Consider the following 26,692-nt stretch of genomic DNA (forward strand, 5'->3'; position numbering starts at 1 on the left):
AATAACTTGGATCCAGAAACTCTACGAACTTGGAGAAACGATGACAGTTAATACAAGTATTCAGGTCTTCTGTTCATAGGTTTGCTGTGAGTCATGTGTCTGTGTGTGTTGTGTGTGTCTGTGTGTGTGTGTGTGTGTGTGTGTGTGTGTGTGTGTGTGTCTGTGTTTCATTGATTATGCAAAATCTGACTCTGTAGATCACAGCAAACTGTGACTAACTCTGAGAATGGGAATCCCAGAACATTTGATTGTACTTATGCAAAACCTATACTTGGACCAGGAAGAGGTCATCAGAAAAAAGCAAGGAAACTGCGTGGTTCAAAAAATGGGAAGGATGTATACCAGGAATGTGTCCTATCTCCATACCTTTTCAATCTATATGCAAAACAGATTATCTGGAAGGCTGCACTCTATAAGGAGAAATGTGGCATCAGGATTGGAGAAAGACTCATCAGCAATCTGCATTAAGCAGATGGTACAATGCTGCTTGATGAAACTGAGGAGGACCTGAAGTGCTTGCTGCAGAAGGTCAAGGACTGCAGCCTTCTATATGGATTGAAGCTCAACATCAAGAAAATAAAGATTCTCACCACTGGGCTAATTGACATCATCATGATAGATGATAAAGAGATTGAAATTGCTAACAGTTTCAGTTTGCTTGGTTTCCTGGTTTTGAAACATGCAGTGTTTTCTTGCTCTATTCTTATGACTGCCTCCTGGTCCAAGTATAGGCTTCACATAAGTATAATCAAGTGTTATGGGATTCACATTCTTCTCAGAGTTAGACCTAATTTATTGTGATCCACACAGTCAAACGCCCTTACATAGTCAATTAAACACAAATAGACGTGCTCACCAAGTTATGCCAAGAAATCTGGAGGACAACCACCTGGCCAATTGACTGGAAGAGATCTGTATTTGTTCCATTCCAGAGAAAGGTGTTCCAACAGTGTGGTTGTCCTCCAGATTTCTTGGCATAACTTGGCAAACACATTCAGGGCAGCATCCGTTTGTTGAAATATGTCAATTGGTATGCTGTGAATTGCTGGGACCTTGTTTTTTGACAATTCATTGAGAGCAGCTTGAAGTTTCTTCTCTATCATCATATGTTCTTGATAATATGTTGTATCATGAAATTCTTCTATATCAGCCAGTTATTTTTGGTGTAGTGACTGTGTACTCCTTCCATCATCTTTAGATGCTTCCTGGGTCATTCAACATTCTGCCTTCTTTAGCATCCTTAGATATTGCAACTCAAGGCTTGAATTTGTTTTTCAGTTCTTTCAGCTTAAGAAATTCTCATATATTTTCAAATTCACATATTTTATATTTGCCAATATATTGACTTTCTGAGCTAAAATTTATGCGCTTCTGAAATAGCTTGCCTCTAGAAACTCCATGAATCTGGAGAAAGGATAGAAGTTATACAAGTGTTCAGGTTCTTTGTTTAAAGGTTGCTATAAGTTGCCTACAACTCGATGGCACTTAGCAACAATAACATCAACAACTTCAAAATAAGTATTTGTGATGCTTTTTATGTCATTTGAGAACAATCCCAAAGACCTTCAGTCTCCCAAATGCACGCTTTCCCAGTTGAGGTTTGACAAACCTGGTTTAATAATCACTCATTCGGTGTTCTAAGTATCTTTATAAAACATAACTAACATAAATAAGGATATTATTATATTTGTGGTACAAAAACCTAGATTTGGTTTCTGAATTAATTCTTGGAATTTACCAGTAACCAAGGAAATTTTGTTTTATAAATTAACAGACAACTTTTAAACACTTATAAATGATTAGGAGGCTCTGTTGGTGTCAAGAGACCTAACAATATATATTATGGGCTGAAGAAGATCAGCAGTTCAAATCCACCAGGTATTACACAGGAGAAAACTTGTCAGTCTCCTCCCATAATATTTTTCAGCTTTAAAAACTTGATAGAGGGTCACTGTGGGTTAGAACTGACTCAGTGGCAGTTATTATTCAAATATCACTTTAGAAATAGCCTCATAAAGGCAGGGAGAATGATGCAGACATGCTAATTGATTTGATCAATCATAGCTATGCATGAAAGCCTGGTCATACTTATTATACATGAAATCTCATAGAATATAAAACCTTGTGCCTTGGAGCTTTTGCTTTTGGGCCTCCTGCATCGGTAAGAACACCCATGCACTCAGGAGGATATTGTTCATTCCAAGTGACAATGGAAACCTTCCTCTGTCTCATAACAATCCAGGCTATAGTCTTTGCAATTATGTGCTATACATCAGAGAGTTGGACAGTGAATAGGGATGATAGAAAGAAAATTGATGCCTTGAACTGTGGTGCTGGAGAAGAGTGTTGAATATACCATGGACTGCTAGGAGAACAAACAGGCTTGTTCTGGAGAGGGTGAAGCCAGAATGCTCCCTGGAGTCAAGGATTCTGAAGCTTCGTCTGACATACTTTGGGCATGTTGCAAGGAGGGACTGGTCCTTGGAGAGGGACATCATGTTTGGCAGAGTGGAGGGACGGTGCAGGAGAGGAAGACCCTTGATGAGATGGGTCGATTCTGTGAGTGGAGTGGTGGGAATGAATGTGTTTGTGATGGCGAGGTTGGCACAGGATAGAACGGCGTTTAGGGTTCTCGTACATAGGGCCGCCATGAGTCACAAACAACTCAATGGCACATAACAAGAACAGTAAACAACAACGATTAAAATAAATGGGTAAGCAGAGGTAATAGTATTCATGTGTATTTAAATTCAGTGGGTAATGAACCAGCAGGAGCTGGCAGAATACTGACCAAGTTCTAGCTTATTGTCTGGAGGCTGTTGCACTTATGGTCAATGGAGAGATCTAGCTTGTAATTTAAGTGCAAGGAGCTAGCAAAAGAAAGAGGGAATGACTTATCCGAAGACTAGGGAGTTGCATGGACTGCTGAACTCATGTCTGCTATCCAGTGATCTTGCCCCAGCTGGCCAGGGACAGAGTGTGATGGTTAAAGTTACTACTTTCCATGGAGGAGACTGGAGATGAGAAATGGAGAAGTGGGAGGTGAAGGTTGGAACCAATTCAAGATGGGAATTTGATTCATTCTGTTTCTTATCATCTGGTGATAGAGTTACAGTATTCTCAGTTTTTCTTCATAGTAGTATAATTAGTGAGAGCCCAAGATTCTGTGTAATAGAAATAGGTTAGTGTCTATATAGGAAGTTGCTAGATTGATTATTTCAGAGATGCACTATCAAATAACAAGTAGCCATTGCGTGTCAATTTTAACTCGTGATAGGTAGAACTATGTTTTATAGGATTTTCAATGACTGGGTGTTTTTTTTTTTAATTGTTTTTGTGGTTGTTTTTTTTTTAAAGATCATTAAGTGTTTATCCTGAATTACCTTTACATGGACTCAAACCTCCAATCATTTGGTTAGCAGAAGAGTTTGCTGTACCATGACTATAAAAAAAAAACAATCTTGTCTTGTAAAAGAAGTGTATCTATGGTGCTCCGTAGTGACAAGGATTGTGAGAATTTTGTCTCACATACTTTGGCCACATTATCAGAAGGGGACAAAAAGCCATCATGCTTAGAGAGTAGAGGGTCAGAGAAGGAGAGGAAGATTCTTAAGAGGGATTGCCACAGGGATTGCCACAATTGACCTAAGCAAAGCTCAGATTGTGAGGATGGAGCAGGATCAGGCAAGGTGCAGATGAAGGTGGTACATGAGGCCATTATGAATCAGAGTCATTTGATGGTAATTAACAATAAGAGCACATCAGCCATGAGCATCACCCAGCACTGTTGACAATATGTGAGTAACTCGGATGCATTCAAATTTTCTCAGTAATTTTTAATCTTTATCTTCATGTTTGTCGCTTACTGTCCCGAGATGATTGCTCACTAAATAAAGATTTTTGAGAAAATAGATTACTCTCAAGTTAAGATAATTCAAGGCTATTTACAAACATATTGGCAGAGAACAGGAAATTACAAGAAATTGTACTCGCCTAGCAGAAGTCAGTACGAACAGAACTATCATTAAGCTTAGGCATGGCAGAGGCAAATGGAGGAAGAAACAATTGGACCCAAAATGAGAGACCAGGTAGAGAAGCTAATCTGAGAAAAATGGTCTTTTAGCATGAGAACATAGCGACCTGAGATGACCCTGCAGAAAAGCGCCAGAGCAACCACTTTGTTAACAATATTCTTTCTCCTCATCTCCTAAGTGCGCCATTGGCAGGTTGATAGTGAGGCAGAGGTCAATGGAGCACTTTGACTTGTTTGCATAAGTTTTTATTTGCCATCAAGTCAGAATCAACCCACGGCTGACCATCCGGTGGATTGTGAGAGGCAGTAAATTTCAGGGGTGGATTTACCCATCCTTCTCTCACAGAGCAGCTGGTGGATTTGAACTCTGTAAGTCTGGAGTTTCAGCACAGCTTTTTAACACTAGGCCACCAGAGCTCACTCATATAGATTGTTGTTATTTGTCTCAGAGTCAGAAATGACTCATAGCTGACTCTCTAGAGGGTTTTCAGAGGCAGTAAATTGCACAGGAGGAGACTGCCCACCCTTCTCCTATCAAGCAGTTGATGGATTAGAAACATGTGCCTTTGAGATTGCAGCACAATTTCTTATCAGCAGTCTACCAGAGAAAGAGACAAAAGGAAGGCGGATGTATCTACAGATCAAACAAAACATACCAAGCATAGTAACCAATCTTTTAGGCACCATATACTCACCTGGTGTATCATCATTAATAGTTTATTTTAAGAGAGAGGATTTCATCCCAGATGCTCCTGAAAATCTCTCTCATAGATTTCATTCTCTGCATCTGAGTTATCATGCTTGAGCTGCAAGGGAGACAGGAAAAGTTACTATCCATCCTTATATGATTGGGGTGAGGAAGTACAGAGAGTCACTTATCATGTAGAAATTACACTGGATATTAAAAAATGATACATAGTAAATATTAAAGCAAATGTTACAAGAATATGTTATTTTATGTACTGTTGTGTCAGAACCTACCCATAGCTGACCCTCCTGCAGGTTTTCAATTGATCACATGGCAGGAAATTGCTCATCTTTCTACCATGGAGCAGCTGGTGGATTCAAATCACATTCCTCTGGATTGGCAGTGCATCTCCTTAACACTAAATCACTTGAGCTTCCCTAACAAGAGTATAAAACAATGAAAATAAAATCATGTGTCTGTACAAAGATACATATAGATATGCACTTGCATTTTCTTAAAAACTATCAATTTTATGATTACCATTCTCAAGAAAGATGATCCAAAATGATGTGGAAATTATCAAACAATATCGTTAATGTCACTTGTGAGAAAAATAAGAACACTTAACTATGCTTACTTGACATCTACATATTTTAGATATTGAAGATCATATAGAAGCTGCCAAAACAGTACTTTGACAGAGAACTGCCAGAAGTTTTTAAACGGGGTTTAAAAAAGACTGTGAAATCAGGGATATCACTGTTGGTTTCAAGGGGATCCTGCCTGAGAGCAGAGAATTTCAGAATATCTATCTGTGTGTTATTGACTATGGAAAGGCTTTGGACTGTGTGGAGCATTACAAATTATGGCTAACATTGAGAAAAATGTGAATCCCAGAGCACTTAATTTTGCTCATGTGATACCTATATTTTCACTTAGAAGCTGTTGCCTGAACAGAGCAATGGAACATCGCATGGTTTAACCTCAGGGTTAGATCTTTTCATCATACCTTTTCAATCTGTATGCTGGACAAGTATTTAGAGATTAGAAGACTCGTCAACATTGTTTGTTATTTAGATGACACAACCTTGCTTGCAGAAAGTGAGGAGGACTTGAAACACTGCAGATGTTCAAAGACTACAGCCTTCAATGTGGATTGCACCTCAACATCAAGAAGACAAAGCTTTTTACCATCAGATTCATAAGTAAGATCATGATAGATTGTGCAACCCACTAAGATGAAATTGACCATCAACACCTTTACTATGAGCAATTAGGAGATCAGTAAACATATTTCATTGGGCAAGTCTGCTATTAGGGATCTCTTCAAATTACTGAAGAACAATTATGTCATTTTGAAAACTAAAGTGAAACTGATTCAGGCCATGATGTTTTCAAGCACTTGCTATGCATCTGAAAGCTGAAAAGTGAATAAGGACAACAGAAGAAGAATTGATGATTTTAAGCTATGGTGTTGGAAAGAGTATTGAGTATCCCATGGCCTGCCAAAAGAACAAACAGATAGGTCTTGGAGAAAGTGCAACCAGAGTGCTCCTTGGAGGCAAAGATGATGAAGCTTTGTCTCACAAATTTTGGGTATGTTTCTAGGTGAAGCTGTTCCTTGGAAAGGCGAATGATGCTTGGAAAGGTCAAGTGTCAGTAAAAGAGAGGAAGACCGTCAAAAAGATGGATGGAAAAAAACTGATTGATACAGTGATTGCAACAATAGGTTCAAATGAGTCAGACAGTATGAGAATGGCACAGGATAGGACAGAGTTCAGATATGTTGTCCATAAGATTGCTATGAGTAATGCTCAACAGTACCTAACAACAACAACAACCACCTTTCTGGTGTTTTCTACTTACAGTTAAGTTTTATGTGACATGAGCAATGATTTTTGTTCTAGATTTTCAATGTATTCTTTCCATCTTCTTTTGATACTTCTTACATCATTAAATGTATGGCTATAGAACTCTTCAGTATTGTAACCTGAGACTTAAAGACATTCTTTTTTTCTTTCAGCATGAGCAATGCCAAGTATGTTCTCTCTTGTTTAAGTCCTGCTCATTGCATTTTGTTATAACACTTCACTTTGCCTTTTGAAGCTATCTTTTGAAACTACATGGTTTAAAATATGGAAAAATGTGTCGTAGGAATATCTCTTTCTCCGCACTATTCGATCTGTATGGACATCAAATCATTCCAGAAGCTGGACTATATGCAAAGAATGTGGCCATTCTTCATTTGTCGTCAAAATTGGACAAATATTTATCAGCAACTTACAGTGTGCAGAAGACATAACCTATCTTGAAGAAAGTAAGGAAGGAAGTCTTAAAACATTTGCTATAGAAGATCAAAGACTACAACTTTCAACATAGATTACATCTCAACATCCAGAAAACAAAAATCCTTATCACTGAATCAATATGCAACAACACAAAAACATGGAGAGATAAATGCTGTCAAGGTTTTTGTTTGTTTTTTTTATTTGCTCGAATTCATAGCCAACAACCATAATAGTAACACCAAGAGTTATAAAATAAAGGGAAAAAAGAGAAAGGGCCGGGGGGGGGGGGAGAGGGGGGGGGATCCAAACACAAAATTTAGGTTAAAAAAAAAGAAAGAAAGAAATGGAAAGAAGTATTGCATTGGCAAATTCTGCTGTCAAGGAACTCTCCAAAATGCTAAAGAGTAATGATGTCAGTTTAAATACCAAGGTGTATATGATCCAGGCCATGGCATTTTTATTTTCTTATGTTTTGGGAAGTTGAACAATGAATAAGGATGAATGAAGGTAAATCGATACCTTTAAATTTTGGGGTTCAAGAAGAATACAGAATATACCATGAACTATTAAAAGGAGGGGGGAAAAACCAACTCTATCTTGAAATTAATGCAACCAGAGTGCTCCTTAGAGGCAAGGTTGATAAAACTTGGTCTCACATGTTTTGGACATGTTGCTAGAAGGGGTCCAATCTAAAAAAAAAAGACATCATATAGGGCAAGAAGAGGGTCTGAGAAAGAGAGGAAGACCCTCAACATGAGGGATTGGAGCAATGATTGTAAAAATGAGCTCAAGCTTATCAGAGATCATAAGGTTGGTATAGAAAAAGGCAAGGCTCAGATCTATTGTTTATAAGGGTATATATTTCATATATCCGTTAACTAATAAATATATTGTTTGTATGAGCTGTTGTCAACTTGATAGCACCAAACAACACCCTATCCTGTTCTGAATCTAATTGAAATTTCTGAAAGCTCTCTGTCAATGCATTGTTGTAATTATATTTGGATGATGTTCAGTAAATTTTATTCATATGTTATATCAGTGCTTTTCTTCCATAATTTCTACATTCTGTTGGGTCAACTTTCTTTGGAATGGCACAAGAATCTGTTGGCTGGCCAAGTAACTGTCATCCAAATCTTAACACAGATAAGGGAGCACCTCCAGCACTGAATTTGTTGAAACATCTTGATTGGTTTTCTATCGAATTCTGGAGACTTGTTTTTGCCAATACCGACACTTTTGTACTTTGGGATTTTTTCTTCTATGCAGTAGTACTTGCTTATATGATGCCTTCTAAAATGGTTGAATAATGACCAATTCTTTTTCAGTATAATAACTTGATTCTGTGTATCTTCTCTTTTTACTTTATCATCATGGGTTCTTTTTGTTTTATATTTTTTTGAATGAATGTTTACAAATCATATTAGTTTCTTATTCAATTATTTATATATACTTTCTTTTCTAACATTAATGAAAATATTTTACTAAATCAATTATCATAATTCATTAACTCAGTGTATATTGTCTTTCCCATTTTCTAACTAATCTCTTTGTTAATTTCTATTTCCCTCTTTTTCCTTTCTAATTCCTGGAAACTAAGAAAGAACCTCTCTGTGTATTAATCTTTCCTTAGCTTTTTATAATAGTGCTCTTCTTCTATAACAATCCTTTTGTTAATAATTTATATCATTCAGCATAACTTCTTCTAGATTCATTCATGCAGTGTTTCAAAAATGTGTTACCATTTTTCACTGCTGCTTAATATTCCATTGTGTGAATACACTATTGTTCTTTCCATCTATCCATTGATGAACACCTGTGTTTTTTACATCTTTTTGCTACTATAAATGCTGTTCAGTGAATATAGATGTTCAGCATTTATAGTAGCAAAGTTAATGCCACAGTTCTTATTTTTTATAAGTAAATACCTAGTAAAGAAGTTGCTGGATCAAATGAAATCTCTATTTCTAACTTTCTGATGGAGAGCAACAATGCTTTCCGTAGAGGTTGCACCATTTTACATACCCAAAACCTGTGTATGAGAGTTCAAGCATTCACACCATTGCTATTGTTTGTTGTTTATTATCTTACTGAGCTTTAACATTGTTTCTGGGATTAGTGATATAACTGTTGGCACCTAAAAACAGCACCAAATTACTGTTGGCACATAATAACAGCATCAAAATAATTAGTAACTGGAAGCAATTTTCATGTCTTTATTGGTCAGCTGAATGTCAAATGGGGTATACTACTTAAAACCAAAGAGATTATTAAATAAAAAGAAATAGGGGAAACCTCAGGAGTCCTAATCTATGGCATAAATGTTGTTGATTGCCATTGAGTTCAGCACAACTCACAGTGACCCTATGAACAAAAGACCTGAAGCCTTTATATAACTATAGTCATTTCTCAAAGTTCGTAGAGTTTTTAGAGGCATGTTGTTTAGAAAGTGGATGCCAGATTACCAAATAGAACTGAAAATGCACAAGAGGTTAAACTAGATGGTTGTGCCTTCTAAAAAATTTACTCCTTGCATACATCAAAAGGTGAACTTTGTAAGTAAACAAAAATAAAATTAAAAAATACTTTTAAATATTTATTTTAAAAATGACTTCCAAAACCAGTCAAAATAGAACCCATAAATTGGGGGGGAAATATTTGGCAGTTACTTATCTAACAAGAGACTCATCTCTTAAATTTATAGATAATTCCAACACCGCAATAAGAAGAACACAACTAATTACAAAATAGGCAGAGAATATAAGCCATGCAATGTTTTCTTGTTTTGTTTGGGCAACTACCTCTTGGTCTATGTATAAACTATAAACCCATGAGCACAATTAAGTGTTCTGGGATTTCCATCCTAATCTGTGTTAGCCATAATCTATTGTGAGCCACACCACCAAATTCCTTTGAAATTCCTTAAAACATAAGTAAACAACTTTCTGGTGCTCTCTGGTATCAGCCAACATCCATCTGATTATCAGCAACGATATCTTTCTTGACAAGGGATTCATGATTCTCCTGAAATTCAGCTTGTATTTTAGGCAGTTCCTTGCCAATATACTGTTCTAGGCATTTTTAAGTAATTTTCAGTAAGATTTTACTTGCATGTGTATTTTGTCAAAATATTATTGTTCAAATGCCTTTCATAGCTTTTTATTATCTGTTTATTTTGTGATAAAGTGTTTATTAAATTAAGGAGATAGGATTAGGATGAGATACAAGCCCTACCTACTAGAAACCTATATAATTAGCTCTCAGGAGTTCAATGCTAGCTCTCTTTTGAGATGTTTACTTTTCTGGGATACAGTATCCAGGAACACCAGACCCATTCTCTGCACCACAGGCCTGCATCACGCACAATCCCGTTAGTCCTTTCCCTGATGGAGCTGAGTCTCTGCCAGACTTTCTAGCAAACTACTGAAACCAAGGTACACATAGGAATGAAGAAACTGAACGAAGAAAGAATTGTTGTTACAGGAAATCATAAAGTGGTAAAGCATATCAAATACTTGGTTTACTAGTGACTGCCCCCTTTTTGTAACTAGTATGTTATTAGTTTTATCAGAAAAAATAACAAATGCATATATTAATTCATGTGTCTGTAAACTATAAACCTTGATAAATGATGATAGTTACAGAAAGGGTTCAATTATATTCAATAATTTTTACACACTGTTAGGTTTGCTTTTTTAAAGAATGGAAACAAATATAGATCTCTTCTAAGCAGTGGGACAGATAGCTATCTTACAAATTTCTTGCATAGGCTGATGAGCATGTCCAGGTCTACCTGTTTGTTGTAACACATCAATTGGTGTTTCATCAAAGCCTGAAGACTTGTTTTTTTGCCAATGCCTTCAGTGCAGCTTGAATGTCTTCCTTCATTATCATTGATTCTTGGTCATATGCTACTTCCTCAAAAGCTTTGTTGTTGTTGTTATTGTTGTTATGTGCCTTCAAGTTGCCTGAGACTCATAGCAATCCTCAGTACAGCAGTTCCAAAGCCTGTCCTTTCCTGAGCCAATCTCACTGATTCTAACACACCTACGTCAACTACCCCAATTATTGTATCAATCCATCTTATCCGGGGGTCTTCCTCTCCTGTGCTGTCCCTCCACCCTTCCAAGTATGATGTTCTTCTCTAAAGTCCAGTCCCGCCTGGCCACATGCCCAAAGTTTGTGAGATGGAGCTTCAATATCCCAGACTCTTGCTTTTAACATCTTGAAGACAGACCTATTTGTTTTCTTGGTGGCCCATAGTATCTTCAAGACTCTTCTTCAGTACCAAAAGTCAAAGACATTGATTCTTCTTCTATCATCCTTAGTCATTGTCTATCTCTATGATGCATAACAAGTAATTGCAAAGACTCTGGCCTAGAACAGGTGCACCTTAGTCTCTAGACTGATATTGTTGCTTTTTAGAACTCTGGAGAGAGGTTCCTGCCCAGCAGATTTTCCCAGAGCAAATTGTCTTTTTTATTTCCTTGCTACAGGTCCGATGAGTATTGATTGTGGAGCCAAACAAGCTGTAATTGTTAAGAAGCTCAATCTCTTCTCCATCTATCACAGTATTGCCAGTTGGCACAGTGTTGAGAATCTTTGTCTTCTTGATGTTGGGCTTTAATCCATGTTGAAGATTACAATCCTTGACCTGCAGTAAGCACGTCAGGTCCTCCTCCGTTTCAGCAAGCATAATGTAGGTTGTTGATGAATTTTCCTTTAACCTGATGCCACATTTCTCTTCATGAAGCCCACCGTCCTGAGTGGTCTATTCTGCATGTAGATTGAAAAGGTGTGGAGACAGAATGCATCCCTGATATATTTCTTTCCAATTTTGAACCATGCAGTGTTTCCTTGCTCTGTTCTGACAACTGCTTCCTGGTCCAAGTATAGATTTTGCATAAGCATAATCAAATGTTCTGGGATTGCCATTCTCCTCAAAGTTAGTCACAATTTGTTGTGATCTACACAGTCAAATGCCTTTGCATAGTCAATGAAACACAAATAGACATTCCTTTGGTATTCTTTGCTTTCTTCCAAGACCCATCTGACATTGGCAATAATATCTCTAGTACCTCACCAATTGTTTTTTTGTATGCTGACTGTGTATTCCTTCCATCTTCTTTTGATGTTTCCTGCATTATTCAAGATTTTACCCATAGAATCTTTTAGTATTGTAACTCAAGGCTTGAATTCACTCTTTCAGTTTTTTAAGCTTGAGAAATGTCAAGCATGTTCTTCCATTTTTAGTTTTCTAGTTCTGGCACTTTGTGTATTTCATTATAATGCTTCCCTTGTCTTCTAATACTGACTTTTGAAATCTGTTCAGCTCTCTTGCTTCAGCATTTCTTCCTTTTATTTTGGATCTTTATGTTTGTTATCTCTCTGTTATTTAGTTTGTTTCTCTCTAGAAGTTAATGCGGGTGAAGGATAGACAATGTGCTTTGATGTGACTATCTGCCTCTAAAAACCCAATGGAGGCTGAGTTATGGGTCAGTCTGACTGCATGGTACACCACGACAACAACAACTAGGAGTTACACTGATGGGAATCCACTCTAGCAGCTGTGCATGGAAGGTAGTATGTCTCCTACTGAACCACTGTCATGGACTGAATTCTGTCCCACCAAAACATATGTATGTGATGATGTAATGTGGAAGTTTTTAATGATTCTCCATGATCTGATAAACTAAGCAGTTAAAAAATTATTAGAAGTGAAATGTAACACTCTTATTATCACCACAACCCTCAGATTACATGTAAGAGAAGTTTCCCTTGGGTATGACCTGCATCACCTTTTGTCTTATAGAAAGATATAAGGATGTGAACAGAGTAGAAGGACACCACAGTACCAATAAGCCAGAATTACCTAGAGTATAGTGTGTCTCTCTGACACTGATGTGCCAAATGCATTAATGCCTGGTTACCCAATGTGGACAGAGAGTGGGGTGGAGCTCCCCGATTAAAACAAGCTTGGAAGGAGGAGTGGCATCCACTTCCATAATAGCTTGCCTCCAGAAACCCTATGAACCTGGAGAGATGATGAGAGACACCCAAGCATTGAGCTCTCCTTCGTAAGGTCGTTATGAGTTGCCTGCAACTCAACGGCACTTAACAACAACAACAACAACAACAACGTAGTGTGTCTACGGGCACCCAGGTTGAGTTCTCAAAAGGTCCATGACAGAGGGGAGAGGCAAGAAATGTGGAGAACTGTAACAAATAATTGACATAGAGAAGCTGAAGGAGACATGGAGTACCCTCTTCCAAGCAAGAGCTATGGATTTAGACTTCTAGTTTCTTAAATTGTGAAGGAATAAATTCCAATGTTGTTAAAGCCATCAACAAGTGATATCCCTGTCATAGCAGCAGTTGTTGCTGTTGGGTGCTGTCAAGTCACAACTGACCCATAGCAGACCCTCCAATGGGTTTTCAGAGACAGTAAATTACATGGGGAAATATTGCCCCTCCTTCTCCTGCAAGTAGCTGGTAAATTTGAACCACATGCTTCTGTAATTGCAGCTCAACTTCTTGCTACTAGGTCATCAGAGTTCCCTATATCAGATATAGATAACCAAAACCACCACCAGTGGAACAGAGAACTAGGAATAAGGCTCATCCATTGAGTTTTGTGAAACTTTGTCATATTTAGTTTGGACATATTCTCAGAAGGAATCAATCCTTGAAAACAGATATTATGCTAGAAAAAGTGGAGCATCAGAAAAACAAAGGAAGACCCTCAACAAGATGGACTGACGCAGTTCCTATCATAATAGGCTTGACCGTGACAAAGCTATGGGTTGGTTTTGGGTTGAAGGTACACGACAATAATAAATGATTGTAAATAGTACTTCGGCGACATTTTCCAGAGGGAGCTGCATTGCATATTTAAAGATTAAGCCTTTCTGCTGATTCAGATCCACCTGTGGCTCCATGGGAGAAAGATAGATAACTACCTTGCATGTGTCCTTGCATGTGGATAATTGCCTGCATGTAAACTTGCTGCAGGATCAGCTATGAGTTGATTTCAACCTGATGGCAAAGGGTTTTTAAGCACGTCAAAACACAAAATGTCCAATGGAATGCTTTCAGCTCTCCCGAAAGCAAGCCACATGTTTCTCTTTTATATCTGCCTTGGCAAAATTAGAATCCACAAGCCTATTTAATGATGTGGGCAGAACTTTAAGGAATAATAGGCTTGCATTTCTTAAGTAAGAAAGTTGTTTTGATGAAGTTGAGAGCAAGGAGGCATCAAACAACATTTTTCAGCTATGATGTCTGATTCACAGCAGGAGGTATTCAAGTGAGAAGGAAATGTGAATAAGAACGAAATATATGTTTTAATTTGACAGGGACATTTTCTCAAAGTATCACATACCTAACAGATCAACATACCTTTAAGGAAACTTTAAAATTTCTTTTCTTTTTTTTTCTCTGTGAGAGAAGAGTAAACTACTTCCCTTTTAATGTATACATTATTGGGACCAATACTTACAGGTTGAGGTTTTGTGTTTCTTTTGGTTTTCTATTTGGTTTTTGGTTTGTTTTGCTTTTTATGTTTCAATTGGTACATCCTTTATGGATCTCTGGTTGCCCAGTGTAAGGAACTGAGCGACCAACACAACAGCACATGGATCAAATCCAGCTGCTGCTCCACCAAAGGAAGATAGACCATTTCCTTTTGTGTGATTTGTTGTCTCTGAAAACCCACTGGAAGGTCAACTCTAAGTCAGATCCTACTTGATAGTATATATAGCAAGCTAAGTCTTACAACAGCTTCTCTCGTATCCATAATCAGCACTCTGTAGGGTCTTTGGATATTACAAACAGTTAATGCACTTGATTGCCAACCAAAATACTGATAGTTCAAATCCACCCAGAAAGCCAGTTGCTAAAAGCTCTGTGGAGCACTGTCCTACTCTGACACACAGGAGTTGCCATGAGCAACTGGATCAGCCCTCTTTATTAGAGGCAAGAGCTGGGGTGCAAAGAAACGGAACGGCTCATTTGTAGGGATTAAATGGCTAGACAGAAGTCTAGATCTTCTCTAAGTTCTATGTACTTTTTTACTTTTGTGTCTTCTCTCTCATTAACGAACTCTTCTTAAGACTTGGAATGCTTCACAAGAAAGCCTCCATTCCACTTTACCTCTAAAACACCATAACTGAGCCTGAAATAAAAACACAAACACATTGGAATTAACGATCCAAACAGGAGTTTTAGCACCAATTATCGGCAACTTGCCCATACCTTACAGATATGAGCTGCTACTCAGTCTCTACCCATGACTTCAGAGAAAGGTTCATGGGGAAACTGTGACTTATTCCAGGACCACTCCAGGCAAGGAGAAAGGCCCAGGAGGCCCCTGCATAGAATAATCAGCATGTATTGACTTCTCCTGAAGTCAGGAGCAAGATTTATTAACCTAAGAGATAAGTATTGACTTAGAATTTGGACAGTTCCTCTTTTTCTTCTCAGAGACCTGGTAAATTACTCAGACTGCCACTCGGGGAACTGAAAACTTGAAATTTTCTACCAGTTTTATATCCATCTTCACTTATAGCCCTCCTAAGGGAAGACACTTTCTGTAGTATATTTTAAAATCCTGCTGATTATTGTTTCATTTGATCTATTCTTAGAGTCACTGACCAGAAGCTATACATTATATATTAACAGGTTTACACATCCTTCGGATTTTGGTGTGGGCCCCTCCTCCTTTAGTGTCTTACCTGAAGTTCACAATTTTTATTCATCTTATTTAATACCTTCTGTTCTTCCCCCTCTATTTTTTCTTTCATCTCAAATAGTATCTTATGTCCTGTGGAAATTTCTTCTAGGTTTGCACAGTGTCTAAATGATGTCTAAGGAATCTTATAATCCACAAGTCCCTAGTTGAATTGTATTTATCATTATCCATTGCCATAGAATGGAGTCCAACTCATAACAACACTCCATTGAAGCTGTGTAAATATGGGAGGATTCTGTGCTCCTTCCTTCCTTCCTTCCTTCCTTCCTTCCTTCCTTCCTTCCTTGATATAACTTGTTGATTTGAACTGTCAAGCTTTTGGTTAGCAGTTTGACACCTTACGCACTGTGCTACCAGAGCCCTGTTGTTTATCATTCCCAAACCAAATATTGTCAAATTGATACTGACTCATAGCTATCCTTCAGTGGATTTTCTGAGGCTGTAAATCCAATGAAAGGGACTGCCCATCTTTCTCCTGAGATACCTGCTGATGGATTCGAACTGCTGAACATGTGCAGCATGTAAAAGCCGTAAAAGTCACAATAAATCCTTTTGCAACTAAGGAAACTTAAGACACAAACGCCCAAATCAAACTACTAACATCGAAACTTTCTCTTTGGCACATGGCATGGAGCCTTGTAGCGATCTTCAAATGTTAATTCAATGTATTTTGTCTTTCATCCTTGATACCACTATTAAGCTGATTCTACTGTAGGGACTCTGTATGATAGAGTAGTGTTGGTGATGTTTGGTTAAAGTATTATACTGCTAACAAAAATGTTGGAGATTTACATTCTGTAGCTACTCCTCAGAAAAAACATGGTGATCTACTTCTGTAAACTATTTTGGAAACCCTATGAGGCAGTTCTACCCTGTTCCACAGGGTCCCTATGAGTTGGGATGAAGCTGATGCCATGGATTTGGAGTTTTTGTTTTCTCCTTCCTTGATGACACATAAAAATCACCTCAAATAACCTGTTTTGTTAGCAAGGCTTCTTAGACATTTTTTTTTCTCAGTGTTTTTTATCTTGGAGCTTATCTCCTCTCAGTACCATTGGAGGCCCAACCCCACGTTATATTAACAGCTTTAGAATTGAAAATCTGTGAGGTTTCCAGAATGTATTCCCTTCATTTAAATATACTCCGCCCTGATCAGGAAAATCAACACCTTCCACAGTCTGTTCTTGCTAAGGATGAGTATGCTTAAGTCTCTTATCTCTTGACTCCAATAAATTACTCAAAGTACTCATTCTAGTTCCTTTGAAATACCTTGGAAACATTTGTGGCATTAACATATTGTATTGCAGCTTTTGAAGTTTTATTACTTTTCAGTTCTTTTTTATTATATATTTAAACTCTAATCCCTTTTCTTTCTCTGAGATGATTGTATTTGCCAAAGACTCACTAGCTTGGAGGAAGTATGCCTTTATATGTATTTGCCTCCCCCTGTCGCTTTTCTCCTGAGGCTTTTAAGGATTTGTGAGAGGTGTTTCTACTGTATTATTTTGGTTCTTTCTAAGAGGGCCTGGACCATGCTTTGACAGGAGAGCAATGTTAAAGCTCCAGAGTGAAGTTAATGGGCCTAAGGGAGTAGGGGTGTGAAAAGGGGACTCTTGCTGGTGATGTTCCACTGGGACCTGGGCAAGTCTATTTTATCAACAAATAGCATGTACACAAGAAACAAGTGGTGACCCTAATGCAATGCAGATGGTTTAACATGATTGGATGCTAATTGAAAGGCTAGAGTTTCTAGTTCACAGAGCCCCATGAGAAGAAAGGCTTAGTGATCTCCTTCCAAAAAAGCCAGTCATGGAAATGGAGTGGAGCACAGCTCTATTCTCTTACCATATAGTTACCTTGTTGTTCTTAGATGTCACCAAGTTGACGACAATTAATGGCAACCCTGTGAAAGACAGATCTGAATTTTACCCTATTCTGTACTGTCCCCGTGATCTGAGGTATGCTCAAACTTGTTACTGTTACTGTGTCAATCTATTTTGCTGACATTCTTCCTTTTTCTCTGGTGCTCTGCCTTTCCCCAGTATGTCTCTTTCCCCCTAGTGACTGGCATCCCTTCATAACATCCCCAAAATATGTGAGACTAAGTTTCAACAATCCTTGCCTTTAAGGAACACCTCAAGTTGTACTTTCATCAAGACATCCTTGTGTGTTGTTTTTGAATCTGGTTTGGAAAAAGTATAGGTCCTAAAAACTGGTTTCCGGTTGAGCTGAGATTTCCATGATTTGCCATCTTCCTTGAATATTTTACATTGTGCTTTGATTTATTAATGTTGGTGGAGTGGAGCTGACAGACTGATCAAGTTTGAGAATTTGTGAACAAACAGCATACACTGGCAGAAAAGTCAGTTTTCAGAGCTGGATTCAAGCAGATCTACCTTCTGGACCAAGCAAGAGGTTTAGAAAACCGTTGACATTCTCCACAAAGAAAGATTCCGAGAAGTTGAAAAATCAATCAACTACCACAAGGTGGCGAAATCACATTGGTGTCTTTCTTCCTGCTCCATTTCCAATAGAAAGCTTTTCATTGCAACTGAGGACAAAGGTATCATTTTTACATTTAAATAAAAAACACTTATCACAAAGATGTACTATGTATTTCAGTGTATCCAGACAGCTATCTAGGTATACTGAATAGTGCATAAATATGTAAGCCTGAAAAAAAACAAAAAAGGTACATTTTATTTTCTCATAGCTGTATCTATGAAAACCTGTGTTCTCCCCACATTTGGAGACCATTTTCTTTGATTGTCAATATATGATATGCCATCCCTTGAAGGAACCAATTTAAAGGTTAAGAACAGAAAACATTTAACATATCTGTAGGGCATGCCAAGGCAGTTTTGTGAGGTACAATGTATCTTTGAGAGAGAAAGAGAGTGAGCACAAACATGCAAATTCTGTTGAAAGAGTTTTAACTATTATTATGAGAAAACAATGAGCAGGGTCTGTGTACAGAAGAAGCAGTCATTGACCCATATCCTAATGCTAAGCCTATCAACACAAGAGCTCTACGCTCAATGGCGTATTCTTAGAGATTTCATTACAATATTTTGTGCATTCTACCAAAATAAAAATGCAATAGAGTTAATTTCAACCCACAGGAACACTACCATGGATATAAGAGAATGTTCTCACATAGCTTTCCAATACTGTAATCTTCCTGGGAGTCCAGGTGGCTCTTGCCCATAGGAAGTTACAAAAGTTGACACCTCTCTGGTAGTTCAAATCTGAATCCACCACCAGCTCCACAGGAGAAAGAAAGAATCTCTTCCTCAGCAATTTACAGCCTCTATAAACCCCTTGGACCATGAGCTAAGATTTGGTTCCAACTCAACAGCAGTCATAGAAAGCAAATCTTTATGGAAAGGAGCATTAATGGTGACTTAAGAGGTTAAGTGTTAGACTACAAACTGAAAAGTCAGAAGTTCAAATCTGCCAGCTACTCTATGAGAATAAAAGATAATCCAATCTCATCCAGTTAGGATTTACAGCCTTGGAAAATCAAAGGAGGGTTTTTATGAGTCAGAAAAGGTCAAAGGCAGTGAATAATCTTTAAAGATTAATCTTTAAAGATTTTCCCATGAAGCTGCTAATGTGTTTGAACTGCTAACCTTTCCATTAGAATTTGAGTGCCTCGCTGCTTCACCAGCAGGGTTCCCTCTCTGTGTAATCAGTTGCCTCATATGTTCCCACAACATTCTTGTGGGAATTAAGTAAGTGAATTGGTAAGTGTGGCTGCTAATAGCTCATCGCACATTGTACAATGTAGATAAATGTGCTGCCTTTGGGAGGACACGTCTCTCTCTAGGGTGCAGAGCATGGAAAGTACTGTTCCTGTTAGAATTTCACCAAGAATGTCAATGTGCATTCTTGAGATGGGAAGAGTGTGCACATAATATGTCCAGCTAGATCTTGCAAGGAAAGCATTTAGAATGATGTCTAGCACAAGTAAACTAAAACCTCTGAAAATGTTTTCTAACATCATCATCACCTTATTCCTTGTGGCCTTTCCATGGTAGCTTTACTGAGTCTAGAAGAGTACTAATAAGTGGGATGAAGTGAGAAATGTACGTCTAAGTAGGATGGAGAGAAATGATACCTGGGAAACAGTTCTATAAATATATTGGCCTGGTGGTAAACACTACATCGAAATATACTATTAGTGGAAGTAGTAGTACGGGGTGAAAATCCTATGAAAAAATGTTTAAAAGTACAAAATCTGAAAGAAGTAGGGAGAGGAGGGAAAGGATAGTGTATTCTTTAAATGCTAGTTCTTCCAAACAACCCACTAAGCAATCTTCTTTCAAGCTCCATTCGTGTCTAGCCCAAAGCTACCACCTCAAGTTGTATTGCAACCTGGATACACTATCAGCATAGGACTTTGGTTTTATTTAGTGCTTTTAAGAACATTGGCTCTCTGAAACCAAATGCTACAATGTGATTTCCTAGGTGATGACCATTTTGCAAGGTCAGCTTGCCCAGGCATCAATTTAGAATGAATGCTTTCTTCAGCAGTGGATGGTTCCACGGCATGCCTGCCTCTCATTAGTGAGTGGGAAGAGGATCCCGGGCAAGGGACCAGTTGGCAGAACCCAAGTCTGACAAGCCAAAGGGTTTCAAGGTGCCTTTTCATTAAGAGAGTATTGTTATTTGCTTTAACTATGGCATTAGGAGCAAAGCCAATAACTGGCATTAGAGAGAATGCATGGTATAGGCAAAGTGCCTGATCAGAGATCTTCCAGTCTGAATACAGCAAACATTAACGCACGAAAGGTAAAGAATATGATGATTATGCTCTTGAAGTCTGCATCTAATTAAAAAAGGGCTTGGCACAGTTTTCAAAAGATGAATAAAAGTGATCATTCCACACCATAAGCCATACACTGCCAAACATCTTTATCTTACGGATTTATTCTCACAATGGTTAATAAACAACATACACATTTACTGTGTAATGTAAGAGTTTAAAATATATTGATCAATGCTTATATATAGGGAAAAGGTTGTCTTAGAACTTAAAGCATGGATAATGAGGTTTTAATGACCTAGCAATGTTGTTCTTTTAAAACAGCAGTTTAAATATTAGCAAATATTCTCCACATTAAGGAAGAAAATGACCTTTGTTTCCTAAAGCAGAAACTTAAAAACTGTCAAGTTTACTACCACAGGCTACAAGCCCTCTTGACATTACCTTTAGTGAGCCACTTTTGAGGTAAATGTGTTATTTGTGTAAGAAAACTATGACTATTGTAAACAAACAGTAACTAACTGCTGATATTCTTTTTCTTACCTTTGTTTGACACATGGTTATGGAGCCATTGCAACATGAGGCCACTTGAAAAGTCATTGATCCAAAGCACAGTATTTCCCGCGCAGCTATTGTAAATTCTTCTATAACAGAGTCATATTGGGTAGTTTATGACAAGCTCTGAAGCAGTCACTGGAAATAACCTGGAAACATTCACATGGCAAAAGGAGGGACATTAATATGGGTGCCTGACAGAAATAGGAGCTGTTCCACAGGGACAGATTGTGACTGACATGTTGTGTTATGAGGGCTTCCCACAGATGTTCTGGGCCCGTGAATCAGCCCTGGAGACTGCTGGGTATTTGCGACAAGGTGCTCCCTCCACCTTCCTTTGCTGGAATAACAGCTTAGAGAGATGATAGGGAAAAAAAATTAAAAGAAGAAAGAGAGATTAATTTCTACTCCAACTACAGCAGAGCAAATCTGCCTACTTATTTTAAATATTGGGCTTTGGGGCAAGATTAGGATATAGAAAGGGCTATATTGTCATGAGGAAAAAGTAAGTGATGTAAATCACCACCAGTTGCCATGGTGATTCCCACTAATGTGTGTCACAGTAGAACAGTGCTCCATTGATTGTTACTGGCTGTTTTTTTAAAAATAAAGAACATCAGATTTTTTTATCAAGGCACATCTGGGTGGATTAGAACCTCCACCTTTCAGTTGGGACACTTAACTAACACAATAGAAGAGTCTAATGTGAGAAGAAAAGGAGATGATGGGGAAAGGCAACCAAAAAGAAGAAGGTTGATTTATAAATATTGATTCCTTGAGAAGTGGGAAGGGTAGTATTGTGAGAGCTGGACAGTGTCCTGATAGGTTTGCTGTGCTGGAGGTAATTCGTCCAATGAGGAGTAGAGTAAGGACAACAAATCAGATAAAAACCTTTCCCCTCTTCAATGGAAAATTTGAATTCTGGGGGGCAGGGTGTACTATGTGTAGGGATGCTAACCAAAAGGTCGGTAGTTCAAATGCATAAGTAGCACTGAAACAGGAAAAGTAAGAAATTCCCTTCCATTAAGATTCATAGTTTAGGAAACCTGATATGATATCATAAGTTGAAATTCACTTGAAGATGCTTGGTTAAAAAAACCAAGCTAATAGTGTTGATTATCTATTTTGTCTTTTCCTTTTTAAAGCAAAGTAACATAATTTCTTTCTTTCATTAGAAAGTTATTTTATACTAAAAGAGAGACATGGCTTCAGGATTTCAATGGTCCAGATTTAGACCTAGCTCTGCCATTTGCTATCCACAGAACCAGTCATCAAGTTAATTCTATTGACTCATGTTGACTCTCCAGCAGATTTTTGGGGCTATTAATCTTCACAGAAGGAAATTGCTCATCTTTCTCTCACAGAGCAGTTGGCGATTCAAGCTACCAACCTTTCGGTTGTCAGTGGAACAGGTGGCATGCTATGCCACAAGAGCTCCTTTACTTACTATTAGTGCCTTACATAAATTTTTCAGCTTTTTTGAGTCCCAATTTCTCCAACTATTTGTTAACTTTTGTTGTCATCATGTAAATTCTATAGAACACATGGGTCATCAATAATAAGAGTGATGCTGTTTATTTGCTTGACATTTACTCCTGATGAGACTTAAGTGGTGTGTAAAAAGTATAAATTTCTACAGTTTTACCAGCTCTTCAAGTGTGTGGATTTGGAATCTATCAGTTCCTATCACTGAACATAGTGGATTGTGAGTCGCCTTTAGTGTATAAAGACAAAGCAAAACAATACGTTGTGGATTGTATCACCAGAGCTTCTTCATGAAACACATTTTATGGCTGTCAAATTAGAAACCAATTCATAGTTGAATCTCCATTGGATTTCAGAGACTGGAAATCCCATAGGCAGAGATTGGCCATCTTTTTCCAGGAAGGCACTGGTGGATTCTTACCACCAGGGATGCACATCCTTTGGATAAGCAGGGAAACTTCCTACAGATTACACCACAAGAGCTCACTCATGAAGCACTCACGCTCACTTATTGCCATTCAGTCAGAATCCACTCATAGCTGACGCTCTGTGGGGTATCTAGAGGATGAAGTGGAAGAGCTTGCTGATTCTACTCCTGAGGAACAGGTGTTGGATTCAAACTGCCTGCCTTGGGGTTGTCTACACAATTCCTAACCTTTTAGGACACCAGAGCTGAATGAAACAATGAAACATGGTTGCTGTTAGGTATCATAGAGTTGGTACAACTCATACAACCCTATGAACAATAGATCTGAACCCTGTTCTATTGTATGCCATGCTCATCTCGAATACAATTGAGTCCATTGCTGCAGTCACCTTGTCAATTCATCTCACTGAGGATCTTCCTCTCATGCACTGATGCTTTCGAAGAATGATGTCCATTTTCAAAGAACAGGCTCTCCTAGTAACATGACCAAAGCATGTGAATCAAAGTGTCACCAACTTTGCCTCCAAGGAGCAGAGCACTCTCACTGCACTTTTCCTAACACATACTTATTTTTTTGGCAGTCCATGGAATGGATATCTAGTGTTTTTCTCCTACATCACAACTCAAAGACATAAATTCTTCTGTCCTCCTTACTTATTCCCTAGCTCTCAAATACATAACAAGTGATGGAAAAGACCATGACTTGAATCAGGCACATCTTAGTTTTCAACCTGACATCATAGTTCCTCAGTAATTTGGAGAGGTCCCTGACCGTGGACTTACTCAATTCAATACATTTCCTGTTCTCCTGATGTTGAGTGTGAAGCCAGGTAAAATGTAATCATTGACAATTTCAATCTTTTCTCATTTATCATGGTGTTATTGGTCCAGTGGTGAGAATTTTTTATTTTTGATGTTGAGCGTAATCCTTAGTGAAGGCTGTAGTCTGATGTTCTGCAGCGTTTCATGTCCTCCTCACTTCAAGCAAACAAAAATGTGTTGTCTACCTAGTGCAAGTTGTTGATGAGCCTTCCTTCAACCTTGATTCCATATTCTTCCTTAAAGAATCCAGGTTTTCAAATTTTTTGTTCAGCATACAAATTAAAGAGATATGGAGATATGGACACACATCTTTCCTTATTTTAAACCTTGCAGTGTTCCTTTCTTGATCTTGGGTATAGGTTTTGTTTAAGCATCATTGTTTGGGAATTCTCATTCTTGTTTAATTTATTATGATCCACACAAAGAAATGCTTTTTCATGGTCACTAAAACACAAATAGACATTCTTCTAGTATTCTCTGCTTTCAGACACTTTTCAACTTACATCAGTAATGATGTCCCTGATGACATGGACTCTTTTAAACTCAATTTGAACTTGTAGCAGTTCTCAATGTTCTGTTGTAATCATTTTGGATAATCTTCAGCAATATTTTGTATGTGGTATTAATAGTATTATCTGATAATTTCCACATTCTGTTGGACTGCCTTTCTTGGGAACAGAGCAAATATGGATCTCTTCCAGTCAGTCAATGAAGCAGCTGTCCTCTAAATTTCCTGGCATAGATTTGTGAGCACATCCAGGACTGGATTTTTTAGTTGAAACATGCCAATTGGTATTCCAAACACCACTTGGGGCCTTATTTTTTGTCAGTACTGTTAGTGCAGCTTGAACTTCTTTCATTATCACTGGCTCTTCTTCATATGGTACTTCCTGAATTTTTTTCTGTGTTAATTATTTTTTATACTGAGATCTGCATATTCCTTCCATCTTCTTTTCATGCTTCCTGAATAATTCACAATTTTGCCTATTCATTCTTTGGTATTGCAACTTGAAACCTGAACTTGTGGTTCAGTTCTTTCAAGTTTAGAAATGCCAAATGAGTTCTTTCCCTTTTATTTTCCAATTATAGCTCTTTGCAAATTATGTTATAATACTTTGGTTTGTCTTCTTGTGCTTCTATTTGGAATCTTCTGTTTATCTCTTTTATTTCAGCATTCCTTGCCTTTATTTTAGCTTCTTGACACAATTTTGACTCTAGTACAATTTTCAGAGTCTCTTCTGATATCCATTTTTTTTGTCTTGTTTCTTCCCCTTTCAATCTATGTAATGCCCTTTTGCTTTTTTCATGATAGTATCTTTGTTGCCATCCTATAATTCACCTGGTCTTTTATCATTAGTGTTCAATACCTCAAACGTATTCCAGAGATGAATTTTAAATTCGTGTGAAATAGACTCAAGATTTCATTTTGGGGCTTTTGGACTTTGTTTTCATTTTCTTCAACTTCATTTTGAACTTTCACAAGAGTAATTAATGATCTGTTTCACAATCAGCATTTGACCTGGTTTTGACTGCTAATATTGAGCTGTTCCAACAGTTCTTTCCACAGATGTAGTCAATGTTATTCCTGTGAAGTCACTCTGATGAGGTCCAGCTGTAAACACATCTTTTGTGTTCCTTGGAGAAGGACATCATGTTCAGAAGGTTGGAGGGAGACACTGGATGAGATGGATTAATATAGTAACTGGTAAAATGGGGGTTGGTGTATTGGAATTAGTGAGACTAGCTCAGGACATGGCAGTGTTCAGAGCTGCTGTACATTGGGTTGCTATGGGTCACAAGCAACTTGACAGTACCTAACAACAATGTTTGTGATAACTAAATCATCAAATGTACAAAATGTAATGATTCAATGTCTAGTCCCATTTCTATCACCAAGACCATACTTTTTGACTACTTTTTCCTCCTCATTGTTTCCAATTTTGCATTTCTGTCACTAATAATTATTAATGAATTTTGATTGCATGTATAGTGTTATGAAATTATTAAAGGGGAAAAAGGGACTCACTGATGGTGCAGTTGGTAGGATGTTGTGCTAACCAAAAAGCCACCCAGCTCCAGCAATTCGCCTGGATAAAAATGGACAAACTCTTCTTTTTAAGATTTATAGCCTCACAAACCCAATGAAGAATCACAATAAAAGTCAGAAAGCACCTATGTGCAATAAGATTTGAAAAAATAAAAGTTACTTAGGGAGGACAACAACCACACTGTAAACTTATTTATATAATAGCACTTTATATTAACATTTTAAAGACAGAGATACTCTGTGGTTTGATTTAACTCTCTATAAAGTAATTGTGGTAGTAATTAGGGCTGTTCACAAATACTCATGTTAAAGGAAACTATCTCTCTGGCTAACTAAGAGACAACAATAAAGCTAGTGGCCCTTCTGCCTTGGGCATGGTATATGTGATTGAGAATTCATTTTCTTTTGTTCTAAGCCACTACAGATTTGAGGTTGTGTGTTAACACAGCATGACTTAGTCTATTCTGACTCATACAAATTGAGGGAAGAGAAGAAAAAGAAATAGATGCACCTTTGGAAAATTTTAAAACGTGGTATTTGTTTTGTAGTTAAATGGATGCTATTGAAGAAATTTTTAGCAAAAGCTGAATGGAGAAAAAAATGTTTTTCAATATCAACATATATGTGACTATAGAACATGCTGTTGTTAACTCTTAGCTGAACCTCAAGTGGGTTTCAGAGGCAATAAAGTCCATCTTTCTCCTCCAGAGCTTCTGATGGATTTGAACCATGTGCCTTTGGGTTGGCAGTATGACTCCTTACTAATTCCCTGTGAGACAACACACTTTGGAAAATTCTAGTCTGGCATGGTCAGTGCAGCACTTTCTTTC

The sequence above is a fragment of the Elephantulus edwardii genome, unplaced genomic scaffold, assembly GCF_000299155.1.
Source record: "Elephantulus edwardii isolate Elephantulus edwardi_28Jun2011 unplaced genomic scaffold, EleEdw1.0 scaffold00020, whole genome shotgun sequence".
Lineage (NCBI taxonomy): Eukaryota > Metazoa > Chordata > Mammalia > Macroscelidea > Macroscelididae > Elephantulus > Elephantulus edwardii.